This window comes from Tachysurus fulvidraco, chromosome 5 (assembly GCF_022655615.1).
Source record: "Tachysurus fulvidraco isolate hzauxx_2018 chromosome 5, HZAU_PFXX_2.0, whole genome shotgun sequence".
NCBI classification, from domain to species: domain Eukaryota; kingdom Metazoa; phylum Chordata; class Actinopteri; order Siluriformes; family Bagridae; genus Tachysurus; species Tachysurus fulvidraco.
In genome coordinates this window covers 12791862-12806749 of record NC_062522.1, presented here as the reverse complement: position 1 = coordinate 12806749, position 14888 = coordinate 12791862, and the positions used below count along the sequence as shown (strand labels likewise).

Here is a 14888-nt window from a genome sequence, read left to right as displayed (position 1 = left end):
AGTGATGTTGTAATGCAGTTTAAAAACACAACATGACTTTACTTGGTTGTTTTATGGTGGCAAAAATACAACATATAGGCTCTTATATTGTTGTCATTGCTCATATTGTGAACCAGATATCTCTGGCCCCTCTGGGATGTTTTTCATGAACTGGCTCCTGTGACGGAACTAATTAAATAGCTCTAGTCCAAGCAGGACCACTAAATTATAAACATGCCTTCACAAGACTTATCTAAGCGTACATGTTCGATTGTTATTAATTTTACTCAACATTGAAATAACCCAACTAAACTATCCAATATGTGTTACTTGGTGGTTGGGTAAAAATAACAACCTAACGTTGGGAAATCAGCTTTTCCTGGGTGTCTGGGCTAGTGACTTGCCCACCCTGATTATCAGACAATATGGTTTATATTATAGGCCAGCAGTTCCAGTTCTGGAGACAAGAGTTCTGGTGATTTCTGTTCTAATTGAATGCTGACTTTGTGTCAGTGGTGTGTCTTTGAGCAGAGAAAACAATTCAGAACTAGACACAATATTAACTTCAGAACTCTGCCTTTTTATTTTAATTTAATTTACATAATGCAAATTCATAAACATTACCACTATACCTACGACTGCTTTATTGTTTTCCTGGATGTGTTCTCTCCGCACTGCTGTCTGTTCACATGTTGCCAATGCCTGAGGGTGTGACTAAGTCAAAACCTGACTTGTTTACTTACTTTTGTTGTTTTTTTGGCATAGATTCATAATGCTGCTAAGCCTAAAAGGATTGTTAACTTAATATTTACTTTCTGTTGTGTCCCACTTCTGTTCACTGTGTTGGAAGTTTCTTGGGTGTTGTCAGACAGGACAAAGTTGGCAGACTGGACATTCCATGGGATTAATTAAATAAATGGACAGATCTCTTATTAAAACAATATGGCAGTCCAGACGGTCAACGTGTCTCCACTCTTACTCCTCCCTGTGCCCTCTGCTCACTTTGAGTTGACATTGACCCTTGACCTCATCCTTTCATGTCCTTTCAAGTCACTCTCTTAAATTTCTTGTTAGATTTGACAGTCGTAGGGAGTGAAGGTACAACTCCTCAAGTCCACGTCTTATCAGTAGGTGTCCTAGCACTGAAGGAAGGGGATAAATTATGTGAATCTCTTTGTGAGAAAAAAGGTCCTGACTCCTGAAAGAGGGAGGACAGAGATGAGAAGCAGTCGCTGTCTGTGTGGATATGTGGAGATTGTTAATGGAGCCTGGAATGTGTCATTTGAAAGCTTGAAAGAGCCTCATGTGCCTATGGAAAACCATTTTATGAGTTATAATTGTATTTAAAAGGTTTTGTGTAGTCATAGGTTGTAATTCTTTCACAAGCAAGTGGATATAAAGTTTATATACAGGAGTGTCGCACTTTAACTGCCTTTAATTACCACATGCGATGTGCTGTAGTGGTTAAACAAACTGTTCTTCTGCACATTTTTGACCTCTTTTGATTTGAATACCATATAGACAGCATCATTGATTGTAATTAATATTTGATGGGATAAAACAGAAAAAAAAAGAGAAGTGCAACAGTCTTGTAAAACTTTTAAGGAACATTCATTCATGTTCCATCAGTTACAGTTTATAGCCCCAAACTATATGACTTCACTGTTATTTAAAAAAACAAAAGAGCCTCTTTGTGTGTGTGTGTGTGTGTGTGTGTGTGTGTGTGTGTGTGTGTGTGTGTGTGTGTGTGGGACTCAGTCTCTGCAAATGGGGTGGCAGATAAAGAAATGACGTTAAACATCAACAACTCGTAAAGTTACAGTGTTTTGTATGTGTATCACATGTTTTAGCAGCAAGATTTCATCACATTTTTCAAAATGAGGTGGGCTAAAAATCATTAGCTGTTTCAGCCAGCAGATTTTCACCTACTGCTTTTTCTATGGTAGCGGCACATACGGTAACTTTACTGACCGCTGTAAAGCTACAATATGATTTCACTTTAACTATACCATTTTATGCAAACCTAACCATCACACGAATGAGAGTGTTGAATATCCGTTTTCAGATTTAGTCAGATTTAAGAATAATAGGCTCCATTCTTCTGGGAGGGGTTTCCTCTAGATTTGTTTTACTAGATTTCAGCCTGAAGAGCATTACTGAGGTCAGGCAGGAGATTGATTAAGGTGGCCATGGGTGTTAGTCTGCACTTCAGTTCATTGCAAAGGTGTTCAGAGGGATGTGTTGAGCAGTGTCTTCATGGTGCATGCTTTGTGCATGGGGGCATTTTCTTGCTGGAGGTATTCCAGTGAAGGGGAATCTTAATGGTGCAGCATACAGCATTGTGTGTGGTTTTATTTACATATATAATTGCATTGTGTATGCAAGACTGGTCAAGTAATAAATTATCTTTTTTATTAAGGGTGACACATTTGAAATTCTGACTTGAGCTATGCTGTCTATGACCGGGGCTCCATGACCGCACTGTTGCCCCTTTCTGTAAAAATCCTGTTCATCCTATGAAGAAAATATGTGATGTAGTATGGCTGTGCGATATGGCCGAAAACTGTATCACGATATCAGTGTTTCATATCGGTCGATATCGATATATTGAACTTTTTTATTCCCACTTAAAATAAGGTCCAGGCGTCAAATATATTACATTTAAACATTTTTATTTTAAGCATAACGTTCCTCTGATCATAATCCCCTCAGTTATTAAGACAGAAATGTCAACAACCAAGAAAACTCAAATAAATAAAATGTAAATATAAGTCTAAAGTCACAGTGAACACTTAACAATTATCTCTTAAGATTTAAGGTGCAAAATGAAATAAAATGTAAGAAATGCTTAATTAAAATGTAATAAAATAGTGCAAAGTGTTAAATATAAACATAGAGAAACCTGAGAATTTAGTGCAAGTTTAGTACTAGGAAGTTCACTAGCTGTTCACCTTCTGGTGAATAAAGTGTTTTAAAATATGTGCAGTGTAAACAGAAATAAAACTGAGGTAGACTGAGATACAACTGTAATATGAAAAACAAACCTGATACAGTACAGTACCATTGTTTGAAATATAAAACCTGCAGAAATATGAAAAAGTAGACTTATAATTAGGGCTGTAGCTATCGAATATATTAGTAATCACGTATTCTACCAAAAATGACATCGATTAATAAAGTTTTATCGAGTAATCGGTAATATTTGCTTAATTAAAGAGCGATATTAAACATACAAGAGAAAATAAGACGGGTCTCTTAAAATGAATAACTAATTGGTTAATAACTTGAACTTTTATTTTTAAATGCATAGCATACAATGCATACAACAATATTTTCTATCAAAAATAAACATTTAGATACCCATTGTTTCTCTTTCTGTACTTGTACTGTGAACAATGACAAAGTTGACTGAGAAGCATTAAGTGCATTTAAGTGTCATACATTCTGGGTTTTAAATGAACCCCTTTCTGAGATGCAAAAATAAAAAAAAATATTTTCAAATTACTTGTTTAAAGTAACAAAACTAAGGCATACATTAAAATAAATAGTAATAATAATACAAAAATATTGCCTTTAAGTCATACAACTTTCAGAACTAAAAGATTCAAAATCTACAGCTCAGCAATAACAAACCTTTACTGTCTAATTTGGAATGCTTTGTGGTATTTAAGAGGCAAAAAAAATATGGACAGGAACCTTGGACCTAGAGGCCATGCATGGTTTTACACCAAGTGCTTTAAGTATATACATATATATTTATCAGAATATAAATCTCTCTCTCTCTCTCTCTCTCAACACGTGTGTGCTTTAAAAGTCTTTAAAGGAGCATGTGATTGCAACGAAAAAGGTATCAACATGCTCAGAATTGAGGCTTGCCCTGCGCTCTGAAGAAATGTTTCCTGCTATTGAAAACAGATGCTGTCCCAAAACTTGGACATTTTCGGTCGTTTTCTCCTGTTTGTTTCTTCTCTTTGCTCATTGACATTATCGCGCCCTTCCATTTTGCAGCCCGCACGTGCACTCAAATCAAAAGACCGCTAACTCCACGCGTCTTCTTCCGCTTTTACATACTTGTAAGCGCGTTGTCGCGCGCACACAAAATAATTGAACAATAACGTGATGTGAGATTTAAAATGAATTAAAAGAGGCTTCGAGGCAGAGGAATTTGCCTCAAACAATTTCTGCAATCAAGTTACTCGAGGAATCGTTTCAGCCCTAGTTATAATATCCAAACAACTGCCATACCGGCGAGATGACTTTTCCTCTTTTATTTACAATTTTCTCGCTCGCTGCGGCGCTCATTTTCTGCTTATCAGTCGCCAGTTACTGAAGAGGAATCCGGCACCGGCACGAGACAACAATATGGCGCATCCAAACTTGATTCTGTTACATGATTGGCTGTTAGTATCACTACCCATGTTGCTAGGTTACCAGAGAGTGAGCGCCTTTGTTAATGCAACCAAACTTGCTTTGCAACTTCTGTTTTCTTCCGACGAAGAATAAAAAACATTGAACTTCTAATCGAGCACATTTTATATCGCTATCCATCACGTGTCTATCGCGATACATATCGTTATCGTTTTATCACCGAGCCCTATGATGTAGACTCTTAAGCACACTTCTTACAGCTTTCATCGCCATCACTCAGCCAACCAAAAACATTTTTTTGCGGTTTCTTTTGGTCCATCATTCTGTGTCCGTTGTCACCATCAGGCATGCACATGCACTCATGAGTTGACTTTGAATTTTCTGTCATCTTGCAGTGAAATGAACCAGATCTTTGTTCAGCATCTGGGAATGTAGTAGTTGGTTTACTGATCAAACCTAGACTTTTGAATTGTCACACCCAATTACACATTTTGGTGGTTTGCCCCCTCCGTCCACTTTTAGTCTAAAGCCCCCTGTAAAAAGAAACTTTGCATGAACGAGATGGCAGATGGAGGAATGACTCATCTGGTTATAATTAATAAAGTGAAGGCCAGGCTGGATTCATTACCAAGCTGCCACAACTGAACCATAATAATCTGTATTCTTCATCCTGAAAACAGTGGTATTTCCAAAATGTGTCGCTGAGTTTCCAGGCTATTATATTAAATATAATATAAGTATATTATATAATATAAATATAATATTAAGTGTTCATTCCTGTATTTCTGCACATGCAGTATAGAACATAGTGTGTACACTGGTTGGCGCTGCTTTTGTGTATTGTCTTTTGTGTCATGCCTTGTATTTTTTGTTTGCACTGACTTTTGTCTTGCACTGTTTGCACCAGGTTGCACAGATGCACTTTATGTGGCTAAGAATACTTACTAAGTCCTTAGCTCTGTTTTTGTTTTATGTAGCACCATGGTCCTGGAGAAACTTTCTCATTTCACTGTGTACTGCAACAGCTATATGGTTGAAATGACAATAAATAGCTTCTTGATTCACTTGATTTGAAACGGCCGAGACACCTCTGTAGGAAATGTATGGTCGGTAATGAGCTGAACACCAGAACAAATTCAAATCAGTAGACCTGAAGCACATGTTAGTTGCATTGATCTGTAAGGGATGGCTTTTGATTGAATTATGACAAAAATTTCACTATGGAGCTGTATGTGTAAGTCATTAAGGCTTCTTTAGGTGCACCAGGATCCGCAGACTTAGATGTGGTTTCATGTCTTTGTGCTGAATTGCTGCACACACTCTCAGTACACGGTACTATAAAGCATTTTCAAGCCCTTGGGTCATGTGGCTTCAGTAGAGATGGCTTTAAACGCTTATGCATAATACCTCCATCTTGGCAAAATCCATTACTTTGAAAAGAGATTGTCTGAATGTTGAAAGCCTTGGGAGATGTATGTAACTTGAAGGTTTTGGGTTTATTTATTGTCTTTGCTTGTCTCTGAGTGAAAGAAAACTTGTTAGTTACTAAGGATTTTATACTTGTAAACTTCAGTTAACTTTTTATTGGCTTGATTTTTATTATGATTGTGTTACGCTGTCAGCAATGACTGATGCTATGTTCAAGGTGCCTCGTAAGAGGTAATAGCAGTTCATTCAAATCATGGGTAGAGAAAAACCTCTCCACAAACACCTGTCTTGTTTGTAGCACATAAAACGTTATTTTATTTGTACTTTCACAGAGTCAGGCCTGAGACGGGTAACAGCAGACGGGTAACAGCAGCTTACCGAAGTAATGTACAACAAATGATCAGTACAACAAATGATCAATCTTGTGAACAGTGAAGGCCACAAATATACAGCCGAATGTAGCAGATGGATTCACTAAATTTCTAAAATTTCACTGAAGTAGTGGCATATGAGGGGGGGAAATGCAAGTTGTTTGTTACATCATAAATGCACTTTTACAGTGACCGTGAAATGTACTTTGACAAACAAGAAGTGAAGTATGCAAAACAAATGTGCATAGTAAAGATTCATTATGGGGCAGGAAGGAAGTCATCATATCAGATGAGTAGATTTCACCCAACCCTCGTTAAAAAATTTTTCATTGTGATATGAATGTTTTTGTTTCGCTGTGTGTTCAAACAGCAGAAATTTTGGCATTGAAACCAACAGCGTCATAGCCTTTTCGTCTCTGTTGGCATGTCTGTCTATATCTGGTTAAACGTAACGCTGTCTGAATGAGAAATATCGTGTCAAACTAGGGCTCGGGTTATTGAGAACATTTGACACCAAGTGGAAACCTGTACTGCACCTGTTTGGCCCACATGCCACAAATCTGAAACACTTCCACAGTTTTGTGTGCTGAATAGTGGGTGGTCAAAGAAAAGCATCACAAGGCTTTTTACCCCCCTTTTAATAAAAGCAGCACCAGTCATCAGAAGGACATGAATATGCGAATGACTGTTCTTGGGACCACGGCAGATGTTTGGATTAGCTGGTGCCTCTCCATCGTGCATTACTTCTGGCACACAAGCTGTTGAGTAAAGCGATGAATTAGAGTGGCCCTGCTGGGTTTTTTCTGTGCTGTCTCCAATGCATTTTAATGGCTTTTCCAAAACCATGTAAGAAAAACACCTCTAATGACTGCCAGAGATCAGAAAACATATCCTCTTAGGCAATACGTTTGTCTCTGTGCTTGTGTTTCTGTTTGCATGGTTATAACAGACTGCTATAGGTGTGTGAATTTAGACATGCTGACAAACGTTGACACTCAGCAATGTTATTTGCGATTGCACCTTGGACCTTCCTTTCTTCATTAATGTACAACGGTATCTGAGGAAGTTGTGTGAAGTAAACTGAGGCAAGATCTGTATTGTGTGATCTGGTGCAAAAGTCCTGCCGAGTCTCACGTATTCTTGTATCTGTGGTCTGTGCTAATATTCTAAAATGCTAAAATGCCTGGTCTTCCTTAGCTTTCTGTAGCATAATAGCTCCATCATAATGCTGGGTATGTGTATAGGACCATTCACCCTTAGAGAGAAGCGGAACATGGGACCCTACAGAGCTTTTCTTTTCTTTCTTTTTTTTTTCTTCCTCTTGCTCAAAACACAATATCAAATATCGCACTTGTGATGGAAGATCTGATAACAGTCCCTTGGAATGTCACAGAACCCATAATCACTGAACATCCTGGTATCAAGTGAAATCATTTTGCTGTTAAACCTTACATAAAGCTGCCTCTTAAATATCATGCCGATGCTCCACGCTATTGACAGAGGCTTTTGCAGCAGCCATATAGGCAGCTCAACTTGAACATGCGCCCAGAGCCAGAAAGAAAAGGAGGAGGGAGGCTTTCAAGGGGAGCGAACTGAAAGACGAGTAGGGAGCGTTGACAAAAGGAGGCAGTGAATAGGAGAGGAATGATTGTCAGTACTATTCACATTTCTGTGCCTGTCCTTTTCAAAGTGCCACAGTGAACGCAGAAGGACTCCCCTGTCTTCCCTCCCTCTGGTATGTTTTGCATGCAGTACACAGCTCCAGCAGCCAAGAATGTGTTTTCAGCACCTGCTTTTTCTCCACACTTCCTTTTTTGGACTTTTTAGCACTTGTTGGAGGACTTTGTGGCAGTGTTTTAGCGAAGCAGCAATGCAATTCTAATTCCACTGTCCCTTTTGGCTAGAACAAAAATTTGCAAGCCTATTGGTTTAGAAAACATTTTTCCATGTAAATCCACTTTACTCTCAGTAGCGTTCACTACCTCAAAGAAACTGTCATTTCTTGTGTAGTTTCTTTTATTAAAAAATATAGGAAACGCGTTGTACCAATATAGCCTGTGGAGTGCTTAAATTTGTTTACTCTCATCATGTCACCATCAATCCAAAGGCTTTCATAGAGCATTTAGTGTGAAAACAGGGTGTAGCCTTAAAGCTAAGAATGGCCCTGTTGTTAAATTTGACTGCATCCTTGGTATAAAAACCCACGTTATTCCAACATTATGTGGAGGTAAGGATAGGGTTTTTGTACACAAGAAGTCCTTGTGCAATTTCAGTGTAACAAGGCTTTTTATTGGTTAGTTCTCTTCTCACTGGTAGGATGTTACTATAAAATTTATTATAGCTTCTTCACCTCTTTTTATCTTCCCGGTTTACCGTGTGCAGTGGAAGGAAGCGGTCATAGGTATTCTGGTGCTGGTAAGGTACTTTTTGGCACTGATCTGTCCGAAATGTCGAAAACAATTTTTTTTTAATCCTCCGTGTGTGAAGTGTACACAGCCAAACAAAGCCACAAAATCGTGTATGAATTATAACTTCTGCCTAATAGTTCTGGTGCAATGGCTCTGATTCTCTAAGAGACTGCTTATTCTGTTTGGATGTTTTGCTTATAAGAGACGTTTATAAGAGGAACGTGTAGACCATGTGTTTTTTATATAGAGATATATATATATTGTGTGTGTGTGTGTGTGTGTGTGTGTGTGTTCTTGATTCTTTACTACACTACAAAGGTCCAGGACCAACACCAAGTGCCTGCAAGTATTTTGCTTTGTTTTGCATTGCCATTTGCCTTACTTTCACTAATCGAGATAGCTGTGACACCGTGGCAGTTTTTCCTGCCCCTTGGTTCTCTGCTGCGAGCCAGACCAGCGTGCTGCTTTTCATGTCTTTCCTCTAATGGTGTGACATGGAAATGGTAGTCCCATCTGAAAGTAGTTTTCTGTCTGCTGCGCTGCTCAGGTCTAAGTTGGTCTGCCTGCTGGCTTCTCGGTTACTTTTAGCCCACACCTGTTTGGTATTACGCTGATTGCCTGCCCTCCTGACCATCTGTGCTGATAGGGCAATCCGAGCAGTGAGGATTTTCCACCAGCAGCTATTCCACCTTTTTTCTATGATAATTAGGCCTAAACACTACAGCAAAACATGAGTAGAGTCCCTCCCTGCAGTTTTTTCCCCTCCAAAATCCAGATTAAACTTGACATCTTTCCCAGTACTGTGCTTTTCCAGCGATGTGTGAACCCAGCCTTTCTTGGCTCTTGAGTTATGAATTGTGAAAACATCAAGAGCACAACTGCTTACTTTACAGTAGTATGTACAGTCACAGACAAGCACATGATTGATTGAGGTACATGTTCAAGAGGTCTAGCTACGGTTTAGACCTACAATATCTTCAGTATCCTATTGTCAGTATTGGTAAAGGTGACAAATCTTTTGTACGGTTGTTATGGTGCAATGATTTCACAGTTACTTACATTGTATTATCATCATTATCTTTCTTATGAATATTAAAATACTAGTTGAAATGCATCTCCATCTATTATGGTTTCTCATCAGTTTTTCTTTTCTTTTTTATTTTTATACTTCCTTAATGCATTGATTCTGATCTATTCTCTGACTCCTTTCAAATGGCAGGATTTCATTTCCTTTTAGATTTTCCCTAAATCGTACTACAGAAACCTCTAGTTCGCTTTATGCATGGAACACGACTGCTCTAAAACCCCTTGGGCTATGTAATTTGCTGCTGTTGTAAATGTGTTAGATTGCTACCTCTGCTGCCACTCCTAGCACGTTCTTAACTTTATCATACAAACTGGCTAGCAAGCACACTGTAGAAAATGTATGTGTATGTATGTATGTAAGTGTGTTTGTGTGTGTATATATATATGTATATATATACACATGTGTATATATATATATATAAAATAACATTTCCAATTTCCTTTGACCGAAGAGAATAACCATGGTGTCCCAAGAAAGGATACAGCACTTAAGATCATTTAACGGAACATATTCAAAGGGCAATTAGTTGCACAACCAGATGTGTTAACACAAGTTCATCACGAGTAGTACAGACATCATGTATGTTTACAAAGAACTGGCAATCATGTAGAGGATGATTTTGTAAATAAGGAGACATTTGGAATTTATTGATGTATTTATTTAGTTTTTTTCTTATGTGATTAAAAAAAATAATATACATTTTGATACCATGAAAACTACTGTCATGTAGAGTAGGTTTTTATGCCTAAAAAATGTTGGCTCTGAATAGATTTATATGGGAAGTGGGCTCATATTTGGAAAAATATTTTTTTAGGCACATGTGTGCAAACATTTTAGTATTTGTGTATGCAGGTGAATGAAGCTCAGTCTTTGTGTATTCATAAGGAGGTTAATAACCTGTTGGTATTGTTGGGGTGTGTGTTTGTATATTTAGTTGTCTTTTTGTTTGCATGTTTGTTGAATTTTGTATAACCTCACCTGTATTAGATTACAATACTTTCAATGTATTTTGTTTTTTGTGCCATTCTAATGCCCGCTCATGTTAAAGCTTGTTCAGCAAAGTTCATTTTTCCTTTAATTTTCATCTGGTGACCGGTTGTCTTTTTCCTAATAAAAACCAGACAGGTTGTGTGTTTGTCACGGTAAAGTATTTGGCCAGTCTGTAGGTACCCAAACCACTCATTTCCTTTTCCCTGCAGTATCAAGCATGCAAATCCTATATCCTACCACATCCTGTTAGCAATACTCCTTGCAAGAGAAGAATATGATTAGAGAAGGGATAATGAATAAATCTCATCTTGCTCACGCATGTTCAAACATAAACATCCACGTAATCCTTTTCTGAATCTGAAAAAATATATGCTCTCCTTTAATGTTTGTCAGCCCTGACTCTGTCTTCTGGGGTTGGTTTGAAGCGCTGATGGATAAAATTGTAATAGAAGCACCGTCTCTACCCCCAAGCTTTGTCCCTGATCTTCCATAAGCACCACCACTGCTTACATGCTGCACACTCGGGCATGAAAGATAAGCTTTTTTAGGACAGCAAGGCTTTTGTCTCACATGCTTCTACACCCGGCCTACAAAGTCTGCAGCATGATATTCAGTTTGCCTGAAGTATTGCATGGGTCCTGTCCAAAATAAATTTCTAAAAAAATAAATAGAGTTGTTTATTCTGATGCTCTTCTTTAAATAAACAGTAAATAGTATTAAAATACTCAAAGTTCTGAGATTTTCTTTTCAGTTATACATCGCACATCAGCAGAGTGTGTACCTTCTGTCAGCTTGCTTGCAAAATAATATAAGGAAAATATTTTTAAAAAATCAACAATTTTTTTTGTCACATAAAGGCAAGTATTTATTAATTTTTTTAATTATTATTTAGTGTATAATTTAAGCTTGAAACCGATTTGTTTAGTGTTGATTAATTTTCTCTGTCAGTATTCCATCTGTAGTCCCGATCACAAGTTTATATTTGTGCTAGTGTTTGCTCACAGGGACTGGTGTGGATACACTTAAACTAAGAGAAAAACATCTAGTCTGCAATTTGATTACATTTTCTGCGAGTTAACATTATAGCAATTATGATATCATTCAGTGTTTTGTAATGGTATGTAATGGTTTCTGAACGGTTTTCTCTAACACAACGAGCTGTTTTTTTTTTTCACTCTTATTGAACCTTAAGAAAAAGCAAGTGCATGAAAGTGAGGTGTAAGGAAAAGTGCTGGGATATGCGAGGGGAAAAATACTAGATTGTCTATTAGTTTTTGGTGATTTCTATCGACCATAACACACTGTGTTTGTGTTTACATACATAATAGATATAGAAGGTGGGTCATTTCACTTTATGACTCAGTTTCAGCAACACCCAGGTCAGAAGTGAGGTAATGCCATCGGCTCTCTAAGGACTCTGTTTGTCTCTGGGGCCTTTCATTGTTACACCCAAACAAAGTTTCTGTATGGAATAGGGGAGTATCTGTATGTATTTAATCCTCCAGTTGTCTGCATCTGTATTCAGATTTTAACCAGAAGTTGTTGTGGCCGCCTTCTTTCTTCTAGTTTCAACCAGATCCCTTTAGGACCTATTTTGTAAGCATCAACTGTTCAGTCTGAATAATGTGCTTTTATTTAATGACATCCTTAATCCGAAGACATTGTATTTGCATGTTTTAATGATTGAGCCTAAGTCTCTACATCTTCCTTTTCATCTTCTCCCTCCTACATCATGGATTTTCTAAAGCTTCTCTGTCCCACCCAGCAAGACTCACACCCACCAATCTGAAGATAAGATATAGTAACAAGATATACTGCTGGAGAGCTTTGAAGCTTTTTTTTTCCCAAAGCAAGATCAACCACAGGATTTTTAATCACTAGACTTGTTTTCTCCTTGGACTGTTGGCTTTTTCAGAACAGTGGATGCAGCTCAAGCATAAAAGGGGTTTTGAAGCCATATAAAAAGACACTGCATCCCCCTCATGGTAGCGCTTAGTTAAGGACTGGTGTCAGAGAAAACGGAAACCACTAGTGAGCTTTTTTTTAAGCCTGTGTGGTTGACCACGGAGCTGTTCAAAGCAACTTGTTGTTACTCGTTTCAGAAAGCAGAGAGAGAGATGAAATGCTTCCCACAAAATACAGTGGAGTGAAAAGACTGTAGAGGTTTTATAGTAAACTTAGTTAACTCTGCTAGCCATCACTGTGTGTTCAAGGGAGGGTTTTGTTTGGCTGTTTTTGTTATCGATGAGTTCATTCTGCTTCTTTTTTTCATTCTCTGTTCTCTCTGGTTCCTCCCATCTCCTTTTCATACCACTTCTTGGGTTGTCACCGCTGCATTAGAGTGATCCATTAAAGCACTGGGTCAAGCACCCTCAACCCCTTCAGACACTCACATTCAGTTTGTCCCCCATGAGCTGGTGGTGGTTTGCTATTCCCACCAACTCTTGTTTCAGCATGAAGCTGATTAGAACCTACAAAGCGGGCATTTAAGGTAAAGAAGAGAAATGCTTAGACTACAGAACCCTCTCCACTCACCCAGTCCTCTCCTACCCTAGTCGTTCCTCTCACTTTCCCAGCAATCTGCGTTTAAGTGGTACAGAACAAAAGTTAGAACAGAAAATTCACAGACCCTATGCAGGGCAATTACACCAAGTGAAATTCTCTGGGTTAGCCTGGTCTTCCTCACACTTCAAGGGAAAAAGATTTTCTTTTTTTATTTCCACAGTGACTATTCATCAGTGAAGTACACAGCTGCTGTGTCCTGGCACAGTCAGCTGACCGGGTCTGGAGTTGTGAAATGTCCCTTCACAAGTGGTCAGCTTGGTGATGTGGGTGTCCATCAATCCAGCAGGCTCTGTTTCTGGAATTATGGAAACAGCTAATGTTGAAGAGCCCAAGGTTTAAAACATGGCTCCCACTGAATACCTCAAAGTCCAGAACATAGTAATCAAGTCACAGTGGAGGTTTTCTGAGCTCAAAGTGGAATGTTCTTTACTGGCCAAGTCATTCACCCACCCAGAGTTGCATTTCAGAGACTGAAACATCTGAATGAAGAAAGAGCAAGAAAAAAAGCAAGAAATAAAATGACTGCATAAGATGCCTGGCAGGGGAGATGATGGACAACTGATGATGATTATTGTTCATGGTATTTGCAATCAAGTAGTAAAGATATTTTACTCTTTAGATATTAGTAAAATAACCAATAGATATTGATCATTGTACATACCACACCACATTTAAGTCCACTGTGGGCTTCAGAAACCCACAAAATTCTGGAAAACAGCCAAAAATTTCAAGAATATACTTTGAGATCTCTACTGTTAGAAAACATTTGATCAAAATGACATAGAAATTAATTTATTTAGGTTTATTCCTAACCTTGCCTTTACCAGGTCGGCGCTTAGAACCGTCCACGAGTGTTTAAATGCCGCCAGTGAGTCTTTCTTCAGGTGATGAGACAAATAATGATGTCTTTACCAATTTTAATCACTCTGTTGTCCCATATCTTACTGTAAACGTACAATCTTTTAAAAATTTTTAGTCTTTAAGAATAGGTTATAAATACAGAGATGGTGTGGTGTCTTTCAGTGGAACTGGAAGGAAATCTTTGGATAAAAATAGGATTTTTATATCTGTTTTATAGCTTATGGGTTCCAGTGGGATAAATAAACTGTACTTCATGCTGATGTACATGCGAAAAATATTTCCCATCAAAAAAAAACTTAGACAAAATGTGACTGTGAAGAGTTTTACCAGGCGGCTATAATAAAATCCTGAAACTGATTTTCTTCGTACTCTTTATTGCTGTCCTGTACGAGTGGGGGGAAGGAAGTGCAGTCCCCATCCCCCTTGTTTAAAGACAGTCCCTAACAGGCTGATAGACCGGCTCCACTCAACCCAGCCATAGTCCCACGGCTGAGATAGGATTGCCCCAGGGCACGGCTAGAGATTTCATCCGTCACTCAACTTCATGTGTTCCTGTGCCGCGGCAGTGTGGGAATCGGCCCCCAGCTTGAAACCCCAGCCACCTATCTATCAGCACCCGCTCTCCCTGCTAATGGGGATAAATGCATCCTTCTTTAGGGCACAGGTGTGCGGCACAGTCTGGGAGAGAGCTGCTCAGGTTGGATATGCTCGAGGAATGCAGCTGTGACCAAGAGTTTGTTTAGATTACCACATCTTAAGGCTGAGTTATTAGAAAGGGGAGGGGAGAAAGGCTGTTTGGTGATCGTGAAGGCTGAGGACCTCAAACATAAA

The 14888-nt window shown here is 38.5% G+C and overlaps 1 protein-coding gene across 3 annotated transcripts in view; it reads left to right on the top strand.

The window, feature by feature from the left end:
• ryk (receptor like tyrosine kinase) overlaps nucleotides 1-14888 on the top strand; it is a 48970-nt gene that overhangs the window by 8748 nt on the left and 25334 nt on the right. The window lies entirely within an intron of this gene.